Source organism: Aquarana catesbeiana, linkage group LG03 (genome assembly GCF_042186555.1).
Source record: "Aquarana catesbeiana isolate 2022-GZ linkage group LG03, ASM4218655v1, whole genome shotgun sequence".
Lineage (NCBI taxonomy): Eukaryota > Metazoa > Chordata > Amphibia > Anura > Ranidae > Aquarana > Aquarana catesbeiana.
The window spans coordinates 109,191,706-109,216,097 of NC_133326.1; the positions used below are offsets into that span (position 1 = coordinate 109,191,706).

Consider the following 24,392-nt stretch of genomic DNA (forward strand, 5'->3'; position numbering starts at 1 on the left):
CTGGGGGGCGCCCACTGCCAGACCACATGTGGGAGCCTCCACCGCTGGGCAGCATTTGGAGCCCACTGCCACCATGCTGCATTTTGGGGGGCGCATTTTGGGAGCCTCCACCGCTGGGCCACATTTGGGGCCCACTACCACCAGGGTGCATTTTGGGGGGCGCCACCGCCAGGCCGCATTTGAGAACCTCCACTGCCGGGCCGCATTTTGGGGCCACTACCACCTGGGTGCAGTTTGGGGGCCGCCACCACCAGGCCGCATTTGAAAGCCTCCACCGCCGGGCCGCTACCTCCAGGCCGTATTTTGGGAGCCTCCACTACTGGGCCACATTTGGGGCTGCTATCGGCGGGCCGCATTTGGGGCCCGCTACCACCAGGATGCATTTTGGGGGCCTCTATCGTCAGGCCGCATTTGAAAGCCTCCACCGCTGGGCCGCATTTTGGGAGCCTCCACCGCTGGGCCACATTTGGGGCTGCTACCGGCGGGCCGCATTTGGGAGCCACCACCGCCGGGCCGCTACCGCCGGGCCGCATTTTGGGAGCCTCCAATGCCGGGCCACATTTGGGGCCCGCTATCACCAGGGTGCATTTTGGAAGCCTCCACCGCCGGGCCGCATTTGGGAGCCTCCACCGCTGGGCTGCATTTGGGGGCAACTACTGTCGGGCCGCATTTGGGGGCCGCTACCGCCGGGCCGCATTTTGGGACCTCATTTGGGAGCCTCCACCGCCGGGCCGCATTTGGGGCCCGCTACCACCAGTATGCATTTTGGGGGCCTCTATCGCCAGGCCGCATTTGAAAGCCTCCACCGCTGGGCCGCATTTTGGGAGCCTCCACCGCTGGGCCACATTTGGGGCTGCTACCGGCGGGCCGCATTTGGGAGCCACCACCGCCGGGCCGCATTTTGGGAGCCTCCAATGCCGGGCCACATTTGGGGCCCGCTATCACCAGGGTGCATTTTGGGAGCCTCCACCGCCGGGCCGCATTTGGGAGCCTCCACCCCTGGGCTGCATTTGGGGGCAACTACTGTCGGGCCACATTTGGGGGCCGCTACCGCCGGGCCGCATTTTGGGACCTCATTTGGGAGCCTCCACCGCCGGGCCGCACTTGGGGCCCGCTACCGCAAGGGTGCATTTTGGGGGCCGCATTTGAGATCATCCACCACCGGGCCGCATTTTGGGGACCGCTACCGCCAGACTGCATCTGGGAGCCTCCACCGTCAGGCCGCATTTGAGGGCCGCTACTGCCAGGCTGCGTTTGAGAGCCTCCACCGCTGGGCCATATTTGGGGCCCGCTACCGCCGGGCCGCATTTTGGGGCCGCCACCTCCGGGCCACATTTGGGAGCCTCCACCTCCGGGCTGCATTTGGGGGCTGCTGCCGCTGGGCCACATTTTGGGGGCCGCTACCACCGGGCTTGCACTCGGAAGCCCCTATCACTGGGCCGCACTCGGGAGCACCTAGCGCCGGGCCACATTTGGGGCCTGCTACTGCCAGGCTGCATTTTGGGGGCCGCTACTGCTGGGCCGCATTTTGGGGCCGCCACATTTGGGAGCCTCCACTGCCGGGCCGCATTTGGGCGCCGCTGCCGCCGGGCTTGTACTCGGAAGCCCCTATCGCTGGACCACAGGGGGGGTGCCTATCACTGGGCCGCACTCGGGGGGATCTACCACCGGGCCACATTTGGGGGGGCACTACCACCGGATCACACTCGGGGGCATCTACCGTCAGGACACATTTGGGGGCTGTTACCCCTGGGCCCCATTTTGGGGCTTCTACCACCAGGCCACATCCAGGAACTCGTATTTCCATGGGGTCCATTCAGTTGCGAATCTCTAAATACACATTTCTATAAATATCTTCACTCACCCGCCACTTTATTATTATGTACACCTTGCTAGTATCCGGTTGGACCCCCTTTTTCCCTTCAAAACTGCCTTTAATTCTTCATGGCATAGATTCAACAAGGTGTTGGAAACATTCCTCAGAGATTTTGGTCTATATTGACATGATGGCATCACGCAGTTGCTGCAGATTTGTCAGCAGCACATCCATGATGCGAATGTCCCGCTCCACCACATCCCAAAGGTGTTCAATTGGATTGAGATCTAGTGACTCTGGAGGCCATTGGAGTGCAGTGATCTCATTGTCATTTTCAAGAAACCAGTGGTGAGAGGATTTGAGCTTTGTGACATGGTGCATTATCCTGATGGAAGAAGCCATCAGAAGATGTGTACACTGTAGTTATAAAGTGATGGACATGGTCAGCAACAATACTCAGGCCGTGGCATTTAAACGATGCTCAATTGGTACTAAGGGGCCCAAAGTGTGCCAAACAAATATCCCCCACACCATTACACCACCAGCCTGAACCATTGATACAAGGCAGGATGGATCCATGATTTCATGGTTTTTCTACGCCAAATTCTGACCCTACCACCTGAATGCCACAGCTGAAATCGAAACTCATCAGACCAGGCAACATTTTTCCAATCTTCTTTTGTCCAATTTTGATGAGCCTGTGCGAATTGTAGTCTCAGTTTCCTGTTCTTAGCTGAAAGGAGTGGCACCTGGTGTGGTCTTCTGCTGCTTTAGCCCATCTGATTCAAGGTTCAATGTGTTGTGTGTTCAGAGATGGTATTCTGCACACCTTGCAGTGTATGTGCTGCTGCGCAAGAGAGTGCCTAAAGCCAGGCCGTATTCAGGGGCTCCTACCGCTGGGCCGTATTCAGAGATTCCTGCTGCCGGGCCGTACTAGGGGGCTTCTACCACCGGGTTTGAGGGCTGCTACCACCAGGCCGCATCCGGGAGCTCCTACCACCAGGCCGCATTTGGGGGCTCCTATTTCCATGGGGACCATTCAGTTGCAAATATCTAAATATACATTTTTATAAATATCTTCACTCACCAACTACTTTATTGGGTACACCTTGCTAGTACCGGGTTGGACTCTCTTTTCCCTTCAGAACTGCCTTAAAGCGTTGTTCCGCCCCAAAAAAATCAAAAGCCAGCAGCTACGCGTACTGCAGCTGCTGGGGTTTAATAAAAGGATGCTTACCTGTCCTGGAGTCCAGCGATGTTGGCACCGCAGCTGATGTTTCCATCAGCTGTCGGGTGCTGCCACCGACATTACTGTTAAGGGTACCCGGCAGTGTAGCCCTACGGTTTCACGCCGGGAACCCTACTGCGCATGCCTGAGGCCCTGCTCCTCTCTCCTACTGGCCCGGCGACAGGGAGAGGAGGAGGGAGCCCCGCGGTGATGTCACAGGCCGCAGCCCGGACTCCCGGAAGTGGGAACAGGATACCTGTCCTAAGGGGTTAATTATTTATTATTACTTAGTATTCATTTATTGAATTTATTTATTTTACACGTATGTATTCATTTATTATTAGTAGTAGTGGTAGTAGTATTAGTAACACCCTAACAAAAAAAAAACAAATAACCCTAACCCCTACACCTAATGCCCCGTACACACAGTCGGATTTTCCGACGGAAAATGTGCAATCGGAGCGTGTTGTCGGAAATTCCGACCGTGTGTGGGCTCCATCGGACTTTTTCCATCGGATTTTCTGACACACAAAGTTTGAGAACAGGCTATAAAATTTTCCGACAACAAAATCCGTTGTCAGAATTTCCAATCGTGTGTACACAAATCCGACACACAAAGTGCCACGCATGCTCAGAATAAATAAAGAGATGAAAGCTATTGGCTACTGCCCCGTTTATAGTCCCGACGTACGTGTTTTACGTCACCGCGTTCAGAATGATCGGATTTTCCGACAACTTTCGGATCGGATGATCGGATTTTCCGGCAAGACAAGTTTGAGCCAACATCCTTCGGAAAAAATCCTAGGATTTTGTTGTCAGAATGTCCGATCAATGTCCGACCGTGTGTACGGGGCATGACACTAACCCCATCTCCTTAACCTAACCCCTTACCCTAATGGAAAAAAAAATATATGAATAATAATATTAAAAAAAGAAATAAAAACAAATGGAAAAGCTGAAATCCCCACCCAAATGATGTAATAGTTTTCTCTATTGGCTTAAAAAAAACAAAATGGCAAAGCTCAAAAATGCTGTATAAATACACGCAAGTCACGCATAAAAACATGACAAAATCGCTCATAAAAATCCGCAAAAAGCAAGGCCAGAAAAACGCTCAAAGACGCTGAGCACAGGTGTGAATGTAGCCTAATGCCCTGTACACACGAGCGGACTTTTCAACCGGACTGGTCCGACGGACCGAATCCGGCGGACAATCCGACCACGTGTGGGCTTCATCGGACCTTCAGCGGACTGTTTCTGTCGAAAATCTGACGGACTTTAGATTTGGAACATGTTTCAAATCTTTACATCGAAACTCCACTGGACCCAGTTCCTATAGAAAAATCCACTCGTCTGTATACTAGTCCGACGGACGAAAACCGACGCTACGGCAACCAACTATTGGCTACTGGCTATGAACTTCCTTATTTTAGTCTGGTCGTACGTCATCACGTACGAATCCGTCGGACTTTGTTGTGATCGTGTGTAAGCAAGTCCGTTCGTTCAAAAGTCCGTCGGAAAGACTGTCGGACCTTTGTTGCCGAAAAGTCTGCCCGTGTGTACAGGGCATAACGCTGTGTTGACAGCAGGAGTTCAAGATGGCATAGCAGAGGAGATTCAGCAAACATACATCCGCCATTGCTTGCTTTTTTTTTTTTTTTTTAACCTAGAAATGCTCTGCTCTAATAGACTCCTAGTGTCTCAATAAAGAGGACCTGTCACTGCAAAATACTATTTCAGCTCCTTTAAATAGTAAAAAATTCAGCTGAATAAGATACAATAAAAAAAAAAAAGAAGGGACCCACACCCCATGCACTGACGTAAACACTCATACCCCAGGACACGTGTACATACATACCCAATATGTTACACAATTGTTTATTTCCAGGAAAGCTGAAGTGAGGGGAAGAATTCCAGGGCTAATATTTATGGTTATTTCAAATCTGACAAGCTGTAAGACTGCATTCACACCTGTGAACAATGAGTTTCAGGCATTTTTATTACCAGCCTTTTAGAATCTTATTTCAACCAGTTAACAGGTATATTCAGGCTTCAGGTGTCTTTGTTTTAGCCAATGAAAAGCACTAGGGGGAGGAGACACTCCATTTATGCATTTATAGGCATTCTCATTGAAGACTACAGGACAAAAAGGCTGATTCTGCCGCTAAAGTATCTTGTGTGGCTTTTTGAGCATCAGGCATCAAGCTACAGGCACCTGAGCACTCATGTGAACAGACACCACTGAAATACATTGAATTTTGGATGTTGAGAGTTTTCGAGTTTCGTGCTTTAAAACACTCTGGGGCTTAAAGGTTTTTTAAGCTTTGTCTATGGACAATGTTGACTATTTCAATTTTTCAGTACTTTGGAACAGGGGCGGATCCAGAGCCTAGTCTCGGGAGGGGCACTGGCAGAAAATACACTAACTGACCCCCATGCTACACTAACTGACCCCCATGCTACACTAACTGACCCCCATGCTACACTAACTGACCCCCATGCTACACTAACTGACCCCCATGCTACACTAACTGACCACCATGCTACACTAACTGACCACCATACTACACTAACTGACCCCCATACTACACTAACTGACCCCCATACTACACTAACTGACCCCCATACTACACTAACTGACCGCTATACTACACTAACTGTATGTACTGTAACAGAGGTGGCGGAAGAACGGAAGTCTCAGACAGCCTGCCTATTACTCCAGTCTCCAGCCTCCTCCAGCATGATGAGCATCTAGTGTCGTGTCCAGGCTGTGTCACACTGTCACGTCGGTCGGCTCTGAGAGACTCGAGTCCGACCTCCGACGTGACGGTGACTCACTCACTCACTGCAGTGTGACTGACCTGATTGACGTCACTCGTTGCTAACGCCAGGGCCGCCTGGCCTCTAGCAACGAGTGCAGGGAAGAGGCTCCACCCACCTATCCTTCCTTCAGTGTGAGTGACCACCGCCGCCCGTACGTACCACACCAGGGCTGGACTGGGACAAAAATGTGGCCCTGGACTTTATCCAGACTGGCCCAGGGCACAGCACATCGGGGCACAGCGCACATCGGGGCAACAGAACACAACACATCAGGGTACAGCACATCAGGGTACATGGGGCACATTTGGGCACATCAGGGCATTTTTGGGCACATCAGACACATGGGGTACATCAGGGCACATGGGATAAATTCAGGGCACATTCAGGGCTCATAGGGTACAATCAGGGCACAGCATTTACTTGTTTTCTTCATATGCAGAGTAGCGCAGGCAGCCTCTGTAGTAAGTTCTCTCTCATGTCACGCTGCTGCTGCTCCCCCCGGTGGCCCCTCCTCCTCTCTTCTCGTCCATCCCAGTCCGACGTGACGCCGTGACTCACTCACACACTGCAGTGTGACTGACCTGACTGACGTCACTCGTTGCTAACGCCAGGGCCGCCTGGCGTCTAGCAACGAGTGCAGGGAAGAGGCTCCACCCACCTATCCTTCCTTCAGTGTCAGCCGCCCGTACGTACCACACGCAAGTCTCTCTCTCGGCGCCGCTGATCGGCACATGTGAGAGAGAGACTCAGGCCGGCAGCGGAGCAGCAGGAGACAATTACATTCAGACTCAGAGTGTGCTATTATTTCGGGGGGGGGGGGGCAATTGCCCTGTTGCCCCCCCCCCCTTCTGGATCCGCCCCTGCTTTGGAATCTATTTACTTGACACGCTTTCAACTTTTACATTTTGCAAAATTTGAAATGTTTGTGTGCACTGAAATTAGTTTGTGTATTTTTTTACTGAAAACATAGACAGTTACGTAAATATCACAAGTGTTAATTTGTAGTAAACTTTGTCTAGAAGTTCTCCTGAAAATTAACGGTGCACCTCCTGACATGAGAGTCCCTAGCTGAGCCTACAAACTCATAGTTGTGTATCAGCAGTGTGAGATCTAATGTAGTGCTGCTTCTGATGGCTAGTGTAAGATTTGGTGTGATATTTAGAGATATCACCACTGTGCTACTCACTGTCCTACCTGCTGGAGGCTCTATAATGAAGTAATGCCCTGCCCCTATCAAGATGACCACCTTCACTCACACTGACACAGTAAAGAGCAATGCATGGTAAGTCAGTAATGGGGACAAGATCAGCTGCAGGGAGACCATAGGCAACAGTAGTAACTAGTCGTTTTGCCCTCTGCTTGTATTTTTTGGGGGGATAACTTCCAGAGTTCAGCTACTCTTTAACCACTTGAAGACCAGGCCTATTTCTGACATTTGTTGCTTGCAAGTTAAAATCAGTATTATTTGCTGGAAAATTACTTGGAAACCCAAAACATTTATATATATTTTTTAGCAGAGACCCTAGAGAATAAGAAATGGCAGTCGTTGCAATATTTTATGTCACACCGTATTTGCGCAGCGGTCTTTCAAACGCAATTTTTTGGGGAAAAATACATTTCAATGAATTAAAAAATAAAAAAACTACACAGTAAAGTTAGCCCAATTTTTTGTATAGTGTGAAAAATGATGTTACACTGAGTAAATAGATACCTAACATGTCATGCTTTGAAATTGCGCGCACTCATGGAATGGCGACAAACTATTGTATTTAAAAATCCATAGGCGACGCTTTAAAAAATGAACAGTTACCCATTTAGAGTTACAGAGAAGGTCTTGTGCTAGAATTATTGCTCTCGCTCACATCTGTTTACATTTGTGGGGACAACTTACTTTGGCGCACAAGCACGGAATGATGGGGTGCTTAAAAAAAAAAAAATCTTATTTATTTTATTTATTCTTTTACACTGTCCCTTTTTTCCCTTGTGACAGCAATAGTCACCCGTCAGATATTGTTTTGGAGGGATCTGGGGTCTATAAGACCCCAAATCCCTCCTTTGCAATTTTAAAAGCATATAAAACGCCAAGTTTGGCTGTTTTGAATACTGACATTTTTTTTAAATCTGGCGCCTTTAAGGCTCTAGTAAACCAGAAGTGACGTTGTGACGTCACTTCTGGGTTTCTCGATCCGAGACCCAAACAAAATGGGAGAGCCCGGGCAGAGCGGCGGAAAGCGATGGGATAACGATCGTGCAGCTGCTTAGTTGCATCGATTGTTATCAGAAGAAAGCTGACTGTTGGGTCTAAAAAAACGGTACAGCCACTTGTAGCAGATTGACATACAGGTACATGATTTTGCGGCAATATAGACAAAACTTTTTTTTTGTTTTGGATAGAATGGAGAGGGATAAAACATCTTTCAGATGTTTATAGTTGTCTGTGCCCCCTGTTGGGCAGATGTACCCCTTTTACAGACAGTCCCCAAGTTATGTACATCCAACTTACATCCAAAATACTTACAAACGGAGGGAGACAACAGGAAGTGAGAGGAAATCTACCCCTAGGAAGGGAAATTCACACCTGTAAGAGCTATCCTGGGAAAAATATGTCTCCACTGACGCTTTATCACCAATCCTTGTTTCCACAACAACCCAAAATTTTCAAAATCCAATTGGCCCCGGGACAGAAAGTGAGGTGAAATATTCTGAACAGGGGCACAGACTGCAAAACAAACATTACAAGGGCGTTAATCCTTCCCTATGCTATCCAAAATACTTGTACCTGGAGTTACACTTAATGTACCTGTTCCAACTTACATAAAAATTCAACTTAAGAACAAACCTTGTTTGTAACCTGGGGACTGCCTGCAATCATCTTGTTTACCATTATGACCAAAAGTGAAAGAAAATCCCATAATTTTGGGTTGTCACCAGAACCAGGAATATTCCAATGGAGCCACTAGTTCTGGTGGCAACTTGTGATTCACGGACTTTGGCTATGATACACAGATGGCAAAAAAACCTTGAAGTTATAACCCTCACTTATCCAAAAATGAAAAAAAAAAGTGTTTGCCTTTTGGTTCTACTTTAAGAAATAGCCCTGCATATAAAGCATATAGTATGCTGCCTTTTTATAATGCATTCTTGCTGTAATTTTTACTAAACTAATGGCAACAAGAGTAGCGTTTGTTCAAAGGGGCATCATCATCGAGCATAATCAGGCAACATGGATGGTTGGGCCTGCAGCATCAAATAACTGTTTTGGGTGGTACGGCGTCTACCCTGCTACAAGCAACCTAGAACAGGCTGTAATACATGGCGGCTTGATGGTGTACCAAGCGGTACTGGCATTTTGGGGCTGCATGCATTTGGGGATGTATGAACACAGGAAATATGTATGACCTTTCAGGTCTGGTATGGATTTTAAGGGGAACCCGTGCCAAAATTAAAAAAAAAATGGCTTGGGTCTCCCCAAAAATCCATACCAGACCCTTATCCGAGCACGCAACCTGGCAGGCCGCAGGAAAAGAGGGGGGGACGATAGAGCGCCCCCCCCCTCCTGAACCGTACCAGGCCACATGCCCTCAACATTGGGAGGGTGCTTTGGGGTAGCCCCCAAAAAACCTTGTCCCCATGTTGATGGGGACAAGGGCCTCATCCCCACAACCCTTGCCCGGGGGTTGTGGGGGTCTGCGGGCGGGGGGCTTATCGGAATCTGGAAGCCCCTTTTAACAAGGGGACCCCCAGATCCCGGCCCTCCCCCCTGTGTGAAATGGTAAGGGGGTACAAAAGTACCCCTACCATTTCACAAAAAAAGTGTCAAAAATGTTAAAAACGACGAGACAGTTTTTGACAATTCCTTTATTTAAATGTTTCTTCTATCTTCTTTCTTCTATCTTCCTTCTTCTATCTTCCTTCGGTTTCTTCCTCCATCTTCTTCTGGTTCTTCCTCCGGTGTTCTCATCGGGCATCTTCCTCCGCGGCGCCGACGTCTTCTTCCCTTCGTCTTCTGGGCCGCTCCGCATCCAGCATGGTGGGATGGGAGGCTCCCGCTGTGTGACGCTTCTCCTCTTCTGATGGTTCTTAAATAACGGAGGACAGGGCCACCCGGTGACCCCGCCCCCCTCTGACGCATGGTGACTTCCCTGTCCGCCCCCCTCTGACGTCACGGGGAATGCCACAGGGAAGTCCCCGTGCGTCAGAGGGGGCGGGGTCACCAGGTGGCCCCACCCTCCATTATTTAAGAACCGTCAGAAGAGGAGAAGCGTCACACAGCAGGGGGTAGGGCGAGGATCTGGGGGTCCCCTTGTTAAAGGTGGCTTCCAGATTCCGATAAGCCCCCCGCCTGCAGACCCCCACAACCACCGGGCAAGGGTTGTGGGGATGAGGCCCTTGTCCCCATCAACATGGGGACAAGGTGTTTTGGGGGGCTACCCCAAAGCACCCTCCCAATATTGAGGGCATGTGGCCTGGTACGGTTCAGGAGGGGGGGCGCTCTCTCGTCCCCCCCACGCCATTTTTTTTTTTTGGCCGGGGTTCCCCTTAATATCCATACTAGACCTGAAGGGCCTGGTATGGAATTTAGGGGGACCCCCAGGTCATTTTTAAAAAAATTTTGGTTCGGGGTTCCCCTGTGGGAAATTCCCATGCCGTTTATATCAATGAACTTTTATGTGTATTGTCAGACCGGCAATTCATTAATTAATAGCCGCGAGTAGTTTTAAATGACTTTTTTTCCTTTTGAAATGTAATTTTGCTGTCAGACTGTTCTAAACACGGGAAACATGCGCCCCTTTACAGGCATACTATAGACACCCCCCAGGTACGAAATTTAAATGAATATTACACTTTTATTGTTTCACTTTAAGCATTATTAAAATCACTGCTCCTGCAAAAACGTCCGTTTTTAAAACTCTTTTTTGCATTGATCCATGTCCCCTGGGGCAGGACCCAGGTCCCCAAACACTTTTTATGACAATAACTTGCATATAAGCCTTTAAAATTAGCACTTTTGATTGTTCATGTTCGTGTCCCATAGACTTTAACAGTGTTCGTGTGTTTGAACAAATTTTTTGCCTGTTCGCATGTTCTGGTGCGAACCGAACAGGGGGGTTTTCAGCTCATCCCTACTGTCCAGTTTATCAACTGATGGGAAGGCACAGAGGGCAGAGGAGGCAGGATAGAATTGCAGCCAGGAAACTACAATGTCTAAATCTAACCACACATTAATTGAAAATCAGCCATTTCAGCAGTGACTGGCTGAATTTTAATCCATGTGTGGCCACAGTGGTTGTATAGCAGTTGATCTACCGATGGACTTCTGTTCAACTGATCTGCCAATAGATTGCAGCGCTGATCTGTGTTTTCTGGAAGTCTCCCCGCTGTTAGAATACAAAACACCGCAGGGAGGTTTCCTCCATCCTCCTTGAATGTGTGGATGGGGAATTCAGGTCAGTCTTTTTTGCTTAAACAGCTGGTTGAACAAAAAACTGACCCATGTATGGCCAGATTTATTCTGCTGGGCTTTGAGGATTTCTGGAAGCATGGAAGGTCAACTAAGAATGCAAGTATGGCACCCAGAGTTGATTTCTATTTGATTTGGAAGCCATTTTATTAAGTAATAACCACTTTAGAATAGCTAAAAAAAAAGGATACTTTCAGTTTGGGTTTGGGATCATTTAAAAGACCTGGCTCCATTCATCCATTCACACTTATGCTGTTGCAATGGGGCACACATGATTTTGCTTGGCATTTCAATTGGCTGCCCTACAAGCAAAAGAAGTGCATAACCCTTTTTAAAAATCGCATCGCACTGAATGCAGGGCACTTTTTTACCGCGTTTCTGGAACACACAAATGTGAACTTAGCCTTAGTGAGAAACCATATGGTATGCTAAACAATGTGCTGCAAGCTGGAATCATTACTACACAACAAACACATCTTTAGTTTGTAAATTAAACTTGTGCTTTTCATATGCTTGCCTACCATAGAATATAAAAAGAAAGTGGCTGCACACCGACACCGACATACATAAGCACAATAAGCACAATGTAACTGTGTGAAACGCGTCAACCTTTTAACCTCTGTACCGGCTATTGCTCCTGTGATGTGTGTCATGCAATAAAAAGGACTTTCGGTATGTCGGTGTGCAGAAACTTTCTTTCACATTGAAATCGGACGGCTGGCGAGTGAAGGCGTGCACCCGGGAGAAGAGTCCCACCCATTCAACTTCACTTGGATCTACTCATATGGAGTGGTGGCTTCTTTGCTTTCATTACCATAGAATATAGACCCTGAATTATCACTGTTTTTAAACCTACCTTTAGGCTAGGTTCACACGTGCGATGCGAGAACCACAGCAATTCCTGTGCAGGTTCCCGCACCACATCAGAATTGCAGGCAGTTCACACTGCGCTCTGTGAACGCAGTGCGAACTATGGAATCAGATCGCAGGGGTCTGAACACCCATGCGATCCGATTCCAGTGCGGACAAAAAAGGGTCCTGCACCACTTTGGTGCAAATGCGCCAAACTTAGATTTGGATAGAGTAGGGGAGGATAAAAATCCCTGTTGGTTTTTACTGTTATCCAGGGCTCCATAACTCTCCCTTCAATTACTGTGATGAGGTTCAGTTCACAAAGCTAACACACCAACTTTGTACTGTTATCCAGGGCTCTGCCCAAGAACTCTCCCTTCAATTACTGTGATAAGGTTCAGTTCACAAAGCTAACACGCCAAGATAGTGTAGCCTTATTTTCTAATGAAATCTGAAAATTATGATCACATGGCTGAAAATAAAGATATTTATCCTTGTGGTAAAAATTTTAAGAGAGTCTAGCTGAGAATAAAAAAAACTGTTCAGAATGCCAACAGCATCCCTCTCAGTGAAGTCCAGGGTAACTCTGGTAACACAGGTGAACAGCTAGAAGAAACCCAGGCTCAAGTACACAGAGGGAACACTCTATTGGAAATAGAACACAATGGTAGCAATTGGGGAGGTGCTCCCCATAGTAGTTTGGTTTTCCATAGAAGCTGTGTGCCATTTGGCTCCTGCCTTGTTGCTCACATGTCAATTCTGACAATGGAGAGCCTCGTATCTGGCAGGGGATCACTTGTTTAAAAAACCTCTGCTTCATTCAGTTTGGCCTCTCTGGGCTGCTGAGAGAGAGAGACTGAGAAACATATCTTCCCTGGGCATATCCAGCAACCCAGGAATTTGTGGGGAAAAGGAGTTAAAAGGGACTGCATCTACATCTGAGCATGGTGAGTAAATGAGCACTCCGCTACACTCACTCTAACAAAAAAGGCATTTGTCTTTTTGATCAAATGTACTTTATGAATTGTTCTTACGTGTCTCATTACCAATGAGTGCTAAGGGCTTGTTTTCATATGCTGCCGCCTTTTCTACCCCTCTGAAAAGCGATCAACAGTGGATTCTTTGTCAGAGGAAAATTGACCAGGCAGTGAGGAGGCAGTATGTTGCTTTCTCATGGCCTGTTTTAACCCTAAAAAGGCTGAACAACTGCTCCCCAACTGTGTGCATTGCACGCGGTTGTAGGGCGGCTGTGGCACAGCCCCGTACATGTAAATGGGTCATGTTCAGCAGTGGTACCACCCGCCGAATGCATCATGCGTCTCATCCTCCTGCTTTTGGCACCCCCTTCCTGTATGACCAAGCCCTAACAGTGTGATTTAACACACAGATTGTGAGCAAAAGTTTACTTTGTCTCACCCTTCATATTCCAAACTACACACAACTTCTTCTGTGAACAGGAGCTCTGGGCGACCAAAAATGAGACATAACAGTATACTACCTTTGTTAACCATGGCTCCAAGAAACTTCTTTGATGAACTTTACCAAAAGAATTCTTATAAACATATGAATAACAAGTTTGTTTACATAAGGCTTTTATGATAATGAAGAGGTTAGAAGAGAGTGAATAAGATTAGATAAAGACTCTACACAAAACCAAATGTTGTCAAGGTACTTCACTCTTCTGATGAATTGAACAGTGAACAGCAGGGGTTCAACACCTTGGTCTTTTTTGTCTTGGGTCACATTCTCCTTTTTGTTGTTATTTATAGATGAGGATGACTATATATTTACAGTATCTCACAAAAGTGAGTACACGACTCACATTTTTGTAAATATTTTATTGTATCTTTTCACGTTCAAGTCACTGAAGAAATTACGCTTTGCTACAATGTAAAGTAGTGAGTGTACAGCTTGTATAACAGTGTCAATTTGCCTTAACCCTCTTTGGCATGGAGTTCACCAGAGCTTCACAGGTTGCCATTTGAGTCCTCTTCCGCTCCTCCATGACAACATCACTGAGTTGGTGGATGTTAGAGACCTTGCGCTCCTTCATGTTCTTTTTGAGGATGCCCCACAGATGCTCAATAGGGTTTAGGTCTGGAGACATGCTTGGCCAGTCCATCACCTTTACCCTCAACTTCTTTAGCAGGGCAGTGGTCGTCTTGGAGGTGTGTTTGGAGTCGTTATCATGTTGGAATACTGCCCTGCGGCCCAGTCTCCGAAGGGAGGGGATTATGCTCTGCTGCAGTATGTCACAGTACATGCTGGCATTCGTGGTTCCCACAATGAACTGTAGCTCCCCATTGCCGGCAGCACTCATGCAGCCCCACACCATGCTTGACTGTAGGCAAGACACACTTGTCTTTGTACTCCTCACCTGGTTGCTGCCACACACGCTTGACACCATCTGAACCAAATACGTTTATCTTGGTCTCATCAAACCACAGGACATGGTTCCTGTAATCCATGTCCTTAGTCTGCTTGTCTTCAGCAAACTGTGGGCTTTTTTGTGCATCATCTTTAGAAGAGGCTCCTTCTGGGGCGACAGCCACGCAGACCAATTTGATGCAGTATGCGGCGTATGGTCTGAGCACTGACAGGCTGACCCCCCCCCCCCACCCCACCCCTTCAACCTCTGCAGCAATGCTGGCAGCACTCATACATCTATTTCCCAAAGACAACCTCTGGATATGATGCTGAGCACGTGTACTCAACTTCTTTGGTCGACCATGGCGAGGCCTGTTCTGTGTGGAACCTGTCCTGTTAAACCGCTGTATGGTCTTGGCCACTGTGCTGCAGCTCAGTTTCAGGGTCTTGGCAATCTTCTTATAGCCTAGGCCAGGGCTCAAAATTTCAAGTCCTAAACTATTAGCCAGGCCTCAAGGGTTACTCGCCACCAGTGCCCCACTCAATCCCAACCCTGCCCCGCCCCTAAACACGCCCTCATAAGTTATCTCATGAAATGACACTTAAATGTTTTATGCAAAAATAAGCTACAAAAATAAATATTAACAACAACTTTATCAATGCAGCCTCACCTGTGCCCCTCAATGCAGCCTCCCCTGTGCTCATCAATGCAGCCTCACCTGTGCTCATCAATGCAGCCTCACCTGTGCCCACCTTTGCAGCCACACTGTGCCCGCCATTGCAGCCACACTGTGCCCGTTGCAGCCTCACTGTGCCTGTTGCAGCCTCACTGTGCCTATTGCAGCCTCACTGTGCCCATTGCAACTACACTATGCCCATTGCAGCCACACTGTGCCCATATCAGCCTCACTGTGCCCATTGCAGTCTCACTGTGACTATTGCAGCTACACTGTGCCCATTGCAGCCACACTGTGCCCATTGCAGTTTCACTGTACTCATTGCAACCACACTCTGCCCATTGCAGCCCCACTGTGCCCATGGAAACCACACTGTGCCCATATCAGCCTTACTGTGCCCAATGTAGTCTCACTGTGCCCATATCAGCCTTACTGTGCCCAATGCAATCTCACTGTGCCCATTGCAGCCTCGCCTGGGCAGAGAAATGCATGGCTGGAGGAAGAGGAGAGCCGTGGGATAGCACACTGTTACCGGCGCTTACATTATAATTGTCTCTGCTCGATACAGCCCCACGTCCTCCTGACTTGCGCCTGTGATAGATAGAACGCATCCCAGCATTAGACCGGCGTTCTGTCTATCACAGGCGCAGGTCAGGAGGTAGTGTCGAGCAGAGCGGAGACAATTATAATGTAAGCGCCAGTAATAGCGTGCTATCCCGCGGCTCTCCTCTTCCTCCCCGGGGCAATCACTGGGAGAATAGCTCCCAATCAACCCCGCCCGGCGGTGCTCTCCCCCGCTCTCCCAGGCAGGCAGCCCAGCTCGCAAGCCCTCATTTTCCACTCGCAAAATGCGAGTAGGCGAGTGGAAAATTTGAGGGCTGGCCTAGGCCATCTTTATGTAGACAATTCTTTTTTTCAGATCCTCAGAGTTCTTTGCCATGTTGAACTTCCAGTGACCAGTATGAGAGAGTGAGAGTGATAACACCAAATTTAATACACCTGCTCCCCATTCACACCTGAGACCTTTTAACACTAACGAGTCACATGACACCGTAGAGGGAAAGTGGCTAAATGGGCCCAATTTGGACATTTTCATGTAGGGGTGTACTCACTTTTGTTGCCAGCGGTTTAGACATTAATGGCTGTGTTATTTTGAGGGGACAGCAAATTTACACAGTTATACAAGCTGTACACCCACTACTTCACATTGTAGCAAAGTGTAATTTCTTCAGTGTTGTCACATGAAAAGATATAATAAAATATTCACAAAAAATGTGAGGGGTGTACTCACTTTTGTAATTAAACTACAAAGTGTTTAATGTACTTTCCTGTAGGTATGTAGTCCCTATAGAAGAACTATAAATATGTGATTTTTAAAAGAGAGAGAAACTGTATATAAAATTATAATCACATTATATGTTTGATCTCTATGTTTTTGGCTTTCACCTCCCCAAGTAGTTCATGATCTCCTTAGAAAAGTGACTTCAAGGTGCCTGCTCACATTCTTATGCTTAGTACACACTAGCAGTTTTTTTTTTTTTCGTTCAACCCAGCGGGCTGAAAAAAAACAAAAACTGAAGAGCTCGGGAGGAGCCGCTGTACAAACTATCCCATGGGAGACAACAGTCTCCCCTGCTGAGCTATTAGTTCTGACTGGGGGACTGCTGCCCCACCAGAACACACCAGTCAGCTATGTCAGCCAGTGGCTGAGAGTGCTGATGAGAGGCCGATTGGCAGATCTTTTTCTGTCATTTCCTTTTGACAGAAGCCAGACCGGATGCGGTACACATGGGCCGAATGTCGGCCGGTTTTTACTGCACTGCCCGATTCCGCCGGATATTCGGCCCGTGTGTATGGGGCATTAAGCTGCCCATACATGGAAAAACTGAATCTATTTCCCCATCCACACATTTTGATGTGGATAGGGGAATCTCCCACGATGTGTCATTTTATTCTGACAGTGGGACCATGCACTGATCGAGTGAAAATTTATCAACAAGCCAGTTCATGAGAAGTAGAATGATTTCTCATGAACAGGGATTGAAATTCATGTGGTTCCTGCTGAACTGGTTGAATTTCAATCTATGTATGGGCAGCTTTAGATGATCTCCTCTATGCCCCAGGATCTGATAATCTGGCAAGCAAATAATGGCCACTGCATCCAGGTCATGCTTTGGTCTGTCTTCTTCCACCCACCATGCCTTTTTATTGGCCAGTAAATCTGCCTGTCCAGTTTATGGGCTGATAAGAAGGCACAAAGGCCAAAAGGAGGCAGGACAGAGTTGCAACCAGGGAGCTATGATGTCTATTTTTTTCTGAAAGCATCAAAGGTCAACTAAGATCGCATGCATGGCACCCAGATATGCCTTCTGTATGATTCAGGGGCCATTTTAGCGAGTAAGAACCCCTTTAGGCTAGCTTAAAAATACTTTCAGTGTGAGTTTAGGATAATCCAAAAGACCTGGCGCACACCATAAGCCGGCCATGGACAGATCAAAATTCAACCAGTTCAGGAGCATCTTACAGCTGTATCCTCCACTTTAGCCCTTTTGTCTGCTCTCCTTGATCAGATTGTTCCTGACTCTTCTTGCAGTGGGTCAGATGGCCTGCTTCCTATGCTGGATAGTGTCAAGTGTGTCAATCATGACCTCCACAGCTTTCAATGGAATAACTTTACTTGGCAGTCTGAGGGTACACCACTTGAACACAAATGTCTTTCTACTTAACCACTTAAGCCCCAGACCATTTGGCTGGCCGAAGACCAGAGCACATTTTGCAATTCGGCACTGCGTCGCTTTAACTGTCGTGCGATGTGGCTCCCAAACAAAATTGGTGTCCTTTTTTCCCACAAATAGTGCTTTCTTTTGGTGGTATTTGATCACCTCTGCGTTTTTTGTTTTTTTTGTGCTACAAACAAAAAAAATAGCGACAATTTTGAAAAAAAACGCAATATTTTTTACTTTTTGCTATAATAAAGAGGGTCCAGTATTCCCAGGGACATTCAGCAGACAGGACTCTCTCTCTCTGGGATCCTATTCCAGAATTCCCCTATAAAGGACAATGAAAATTCGTAGGGCCTTGTGGTACCTATTTGCTGAGATACAATTTTCCTTTAGTTTCCTTCCGCATCTTCCCAATTCCCAACCTTCCCAGATGGGAGCTCCAAGTTGTAGCACTCAGCATTTTACTCCTCACTCCACAAAGCAGATGTCACTACCCTCAGGGGTAATTTACTTGTTCCCAAGCAATAATCGGTAAGACAGGTTGCAATGTGGTCTATCACAGTGGTTCTCAACCCTGTCCTCAAGTACCCCCAACAGGCCATGTTTTGGGAATTTCTCTTAGCTGTCCAAAATACCAAGCAATTGACTCTGATTTAAAGCACCTGTGCAAGTTAAAGGAAAACCTGCAAACCTGGCCTGCTGGGGGTACTCGAGGACAGGGTTGAGAAAAGTGGTCTAGTATTCTTATGTACCATTTGGTGTTTGGTGCAACCTCATCCCTTCCTTCCCCTGTGCAGTTGTTTTTATCACCCTACCTTCTCCTTTTAAGAGGTTTCAGGTTAGTAAGTTTTCAGTTTTGTTTTTTTCCTTACCAGCTTTTTGACACGCACAGCTTTCTTTATTATTATTGTAGTCTTTCTCTAACATTAAATCCAAGTTTAGAAATTCCATGCTTAGACCTTCTGAGGTGGCCAACCGCCCCCACCCCTTTTTTTTGGAAGTAGTTGTTTTCCCTATTTCTTAAAAATGTTCTAAAAAATCTTGGGTTGTTTTCTCTAGGGTTTATACCCATTACATGTATTTATGTGTTGACCTTATTCTCTTTGGTCTACCCTGATTCCCTCTTGGGTAGTGTTCCATCTGGTATGTTGGCCCATTCCTCCATGCAGATCTCCTCTAGAGCAGGGATGTTTTGGGGCTGTCGCTGGGCAACACGGACTTTCAACTCCCTCCAAAAGTTTTCTATGGGGTTGAGAGCTGGAGACTGGCTAGGCCACTCCAGGATCTTGAAATGCTTCTTACGAAGCCACTCCTTCGTTGTCCGGGCAGTGTGTTTGGGATCATTGTCGTGCTGAAAGACCCAGCCTTGTTTCATTTTCAATGCCCTTGCTGATGGGAGGAGGTTTGCACTCAAAATCTCACGATACAAGGCCCCATTCATTCTTTCATGTACACGGATCAGTCATCCTGTTCCCTTTGCAGAGAAACAGCCCCAAAGCATGATGTTGCCACCCCCATGCTTCACCGTAGGTATGGTGTTCTTTGGTTGCAACTCAGCATTCTCTCTCCTCCAAACACGACGAGTTGTGTTTCCACCAAACAGTTCTACTTTGGTTTCATCTAACCATATGACATTCTCCCAATCCTCTTCTGGATCATCCAAATGCTCTCTAGCAAACCTCAGATGGGCCCAGACATGTACTGGCTTAAGTAGGGGGACACGTCTGGCACTGCAGGATCTGAGTCCCTTGCGGCGTAGTGTGTTACTGATGGTAGCCTTTGTTACGTTGGTCCCAGCTCTCTGCAGGTCATTCACTAGGTCCCCCCGTGTGGTTCTGGGTTTTTTGCTCACCGCTCTTGTGACCATTTTGACCCCACGGGGTGAGATCTTGCGTGGAGCCCCAGATCGAGGGATATTATCAGTGGTCTTGTATGTCTTCCATTTTCTAATTATTGCTCCCACAGTTGATTTCTTTACACCAAGTTGCTTGCCTATTGCAGATTCAGTCTTCCCAGCCTGGTGCAGGTCTACAATTTTGTTTCTGGTGTCCTTCGACAGCTCTTTGGTCTTCACCATAGTGGAGTTTGGAGTGTGACTGTTTGAGGTTGTGGACAGGTGTCTTTTATACTGATAACAAGTTCAAACAGGTGCCATTAATACAGGTAATGAGTGGAGGACAGAGGAGCCTCTTAACCTCTAGACATCCGCGCTATGGCCTACATTCCCTGCGCGCGCCGGGCGCGTTGTGATCACCGAGTCACTGAGACTCGGCTGATCACCGATCTGTGTAAGGGGACGGTCCCGGCCCCTTACCATGTGATCAGCTGTCAGCCAATGACAGCTGATCATACGATGTAAACAAAAGATCGGTAATCGTTTTTTTTTTTTACTCACGCTGACAGCGCGAGTAGAAAAAAAAGCCGATCACCGGATCGGATGTGAGGGACATCGGTCCCCAAGTGGAAGAGGTATACCTATGATGACAATTACAGGCCTCTCTCATCTCTCAAATTCAGGACCATTAGCGGTAACCCCGAGCCACACTCGGGATTGCATCGCAGGATCCTGGTGCCTCCTTACTTACCTTGTCCCCGGGATCCTGCGATGTCCCTCGCAGTGTCCGCGGGCTGTGTCCTGTTCTGAAGCCTCTCTGTGCCAGGCTCCGTTCCCTGCGAGCGGCGCGACGCACGGGGGCGGAGCCTGGCGGCAAATTCAAAAAAATGTAAAAAACATAACACATACAGTACTGTAATCTTACAGATTACAGTACTGTATGAAATCATTTCAAATCCCATTTGTCCCCAGTGCTCTGGCCCATGCCCTGCATGCAGTTTTATATTGCATATACTGTTCTTTCTGCCTGGAAACTGGAGATTGTCCATAGCAACCAAAAAGTGTCCCTTTACGTCAAAAATGGCTTTAGACCAGCTAGAAAACAGCGATAGTAAATTAGAACACTTGCAGAATTGAGCGATAGTGAATAGTGTGGAAATTTATTTTATTACTATTTATTTTTATTTTTTTTATTTTTTTTTTTTATTATATTATAATTTATGTTTTTGTGTTTCAAACTTTATCATACCCGGGATATCTACTAGACTCTTGTTTGGACAGATTTAAGTGTGTTATTGTTAAGAATTACAGGCCTACAATATAAAACGCCAAATTTCCATGCAAAATAATTGTACCGCTTTCAGCACCTAAAATCCGAAATAATCATACCGCCAGGGAGGTTAAGTGGGAGAACTTGCACTATTGGTGGCTGACTAAATACTTTTTTTCCCCACTGTATATCACCTACTTGCCTCTTTTGAAACCACTCCCTTTCCAAAACATGGCTATATGCTCAAATGGGAACGTTCATTGGAAAGATCATTGGAACTAGAGGAGTGGAAGGATATCTGGGATAATGCGAATAAAACATCTTTATGTACCCTTTATAAAGAGAACTGTCACAGACCTAGCCAGAACAGAGGCTGTTGGAGAGGACTGTATGCAAGCCTGTTGCCTTTTGATTATGGGCCCTGGATTTTCAATGGATTCATTCTGTTGGGACACATCCTGTGAGGAGATGCTGGTGTCATCAACCTGTGTTTATGTTAATTGAATGAGCTAATGACATTGTCCTCTATACAATGTAGGAGACGGGACGACTGCATTGTGTTGATATAACTGTGTGAAACTCGGTGCCCACAAGTCTGGGCGAAAGGTCATGTCTCAGTCACCTAGGCTGTATAAAGGATTAGATAATTAGCTCATGTTAATTAGGTTACATTTGTATTGTTAGAGTAATCTTCTCCTGTGTATATAAGACTGTATTCTGGTTCTGAATAAAGTCAGTTCTTGGTAGCAACAAGCAAGTGTCGCCTTGTGTAGTGCTCAGAGAGGTTGGGATATCTGTATACAGACTGGGAGGAAGTGGTATATGACGGAAGCACTCAAGCGGAGTGTGGGACGTTCCGTGACATTGGTGGCAAGCAGCGGGAAAGCTTCCTGCAGTCTGGGACATCCAAACTTCCATCTGGATCCAAGGTCCAGATAGCAGGAGAGGAGAGGTACAGATACCAGCCGCCATGGATGAGGAATTCAGAAGGAGGTTGCGGGAGATGCAGATACAGCACAGAGGACCAGTATCGGAGCAGGTCCTGCTGGGATGGTGTGATTCTATTCGCTGCAAACTCTGGAAGGAAGCGCTAGCCCGTGAGCAGCGACACCAGGGAAAAGTTCTCCCCTCCATCAAGGAAAGGTACTGGTCGCAGTACGGACTGCGGGTGCGGTTTTTGGGAGAAAAACCACACAAGAAGCAGACAGCTGAATTAAGCAGGCTGCTCTGGGCAGAGATAAAGCTGGATGAGAGCTACAGAGCCCTCCGGTGGCATGTATCCCAAGCATGTCCCTGGATAGCGGATGACAGCCCAACGGAAGGCTTAAGCTACGGCGGCTTGGGACTGTTGTTTGTGAAGCTGACAGGGGACCCTAACTTTGGGAGTGATTTGGAGCGGCGGGTGGACGAAATCATGGATTTCAGAGAAGGGCTACTGAACATTTCGGAAGTGCGCTGGGCACAGGAAGATTTGGAGTTTCTGGCCGTTCAGGAATGGGAGCTAGAGATCGCCTACAGACGGCTGCTAGACATTGCTCAGTGCCAGGGCTGGGCTCCCTTTGCCTGGGACTATCAGGAAATACCAGCTGACAACCCTGAAATCCTGGCTGAAGAGTCGGCAATGTGGCAGAGCAATAGTGTGCTTTGCCAACCTGCCCCCACAGCTATGGAGGCGGAGGTCTTATGGCGGATGCAGCAAGTGCTGACTGACCTTGATGATCCTGTTTCTGCATGGGATGATCTTGGATGGAGGAATGTGCCTGTCCAGCAGCATGCCAGAGAATCTGCAGTGGAAAATCTGGAGATTGCCATCCCCAAAGCTGAAGTGCTGACAACAGGGCAGAGCTCTGCTAACCTCTGCCCAGCACTGATAACATCTTCTGGGTTCCATGGACAGGAGATGGTGAACCTCCATCCCCAGACACCAGTTGCAGAGACAGGGGATTTGATAGACTTTTCTGCTGAGGAAGAACCATCGGGTGAGCCCCCAGCAGAAGAGTTGGGATTAGGGCCAAACTTCATTGCGCTCTGCTCAGCACTGATGGCATCTTCTGAGTTCCACGGACAGGAGATGGTGAACCTCTATCCACAGACACCAGTTATAGAGGTAGGGGATTTAATAGACTTTTCTGCTGAGGAAGAACAACCTGATGAGCCTCCAGCAGAAGAGCTGCTATTGGGGCCAAACTTCACTGTGCTCTGCCCCGCACCAACAGCAGTATCTGTGGAGTTACAGGGAACTTCCCCAGTTGAAGCACCGGCAACCGGGCAGAGTGCTACCAACCTCTGGCCATCACCTGCAACAACTACAGAGTTCCAGGGAGGTGGGGCAGTCGGCCTCCCTCCCCAACAGGTAGCCAGAGCAGATGGTGTGGGGTTTCCAGCAGAAGGGCTGGCAACAGGCCCGAGGACTGCTGGACTCTGCCCTCAACTAACAGAGGATGGATTTCCTGTGAAGGTGGATGGGACTTCAGTCTCCACCTGTATACCCCAGGGATGCTGGGCAGTGGGCCCCGATCCCCAACAGCATGACAGAGTGAGCCCAGACACCTTGTCTTCTCTCCAGCGGCAGAAAGGATTCCAGGGAGAAGAGCCAGTCCAGGCCTCTCCCCAGCGGCAGATATGTTCTCTGAGAGAGGCAGGGGTTGGCTGGGTGAGTAATACTCTGTTTGGAACAATTTGTTTGGGGTACTGTGTGGGTACAGGCAGTAGAGGACTGGAACTATGGACTAACTTCGGAGTCAACCCGTCTGGGGTCTCTTCCTGTGTTAGTCTCCTGCCAAAAGGGGAGAAATGTAACAGACCTAGCCAGAACAGAGGCTGTTGGAGAGGACTGTATGCAAGCCTGTTGCCTTTTGATTATGGGCCCTGGATTTTCAATGGATTCATTCTGTTGGGACACATCCTGTGAGGAGATGCTGGTGTCATCAACCTGTGTTTATGTTAATTGAATGAGCTAATGACATTGTCCTCTATACAATGTAGGAGACGGGACGACTGCATTGTGTTGATATAACTGTGTGAAACTCGGTGCCCACAAGTCTGGGCGAAAGGTCATGTCTCAGTCACCTAGGCTGTATAAAGGATTAGATAATTAGCTCATGTTAATTAGGTTACATTTGTATTGTTAGAGTAATCTTCTCCTGTGTATATAAGACTGTATTCTGGTTCTGAATAAAGTCAGTTCTTGGTAGCAACAAGCAAGTGTCGCCTTGTGTTGTGCTCAGAGAGGTTGGGATATCTGTATACAGACTGGGAGGAAGTGGTATATGACGGAAGCACTCAAGCGGAGTGTGGGACGTTCCGTGACAAGAACCAATATAAAATTTTCCACTGGTACC

At 47.7% G+C, this 24,392-nt stretch overlaps 1 protein-coding gene across 1 annotated transcript in view; it reads right to left on the reverse strand.

Moving 5' to 3' along the window:
• Positions 1-24,392, reverse strand: part of LG03H15orf39 (linkage group 03 C15orf39 homolog) — a 90,891-nt gene that overhangs the window by 44,589 nt on the left and 21,910 nt on the right. The gene's annotated exons all lie outside the window — the stretch shown is intronic.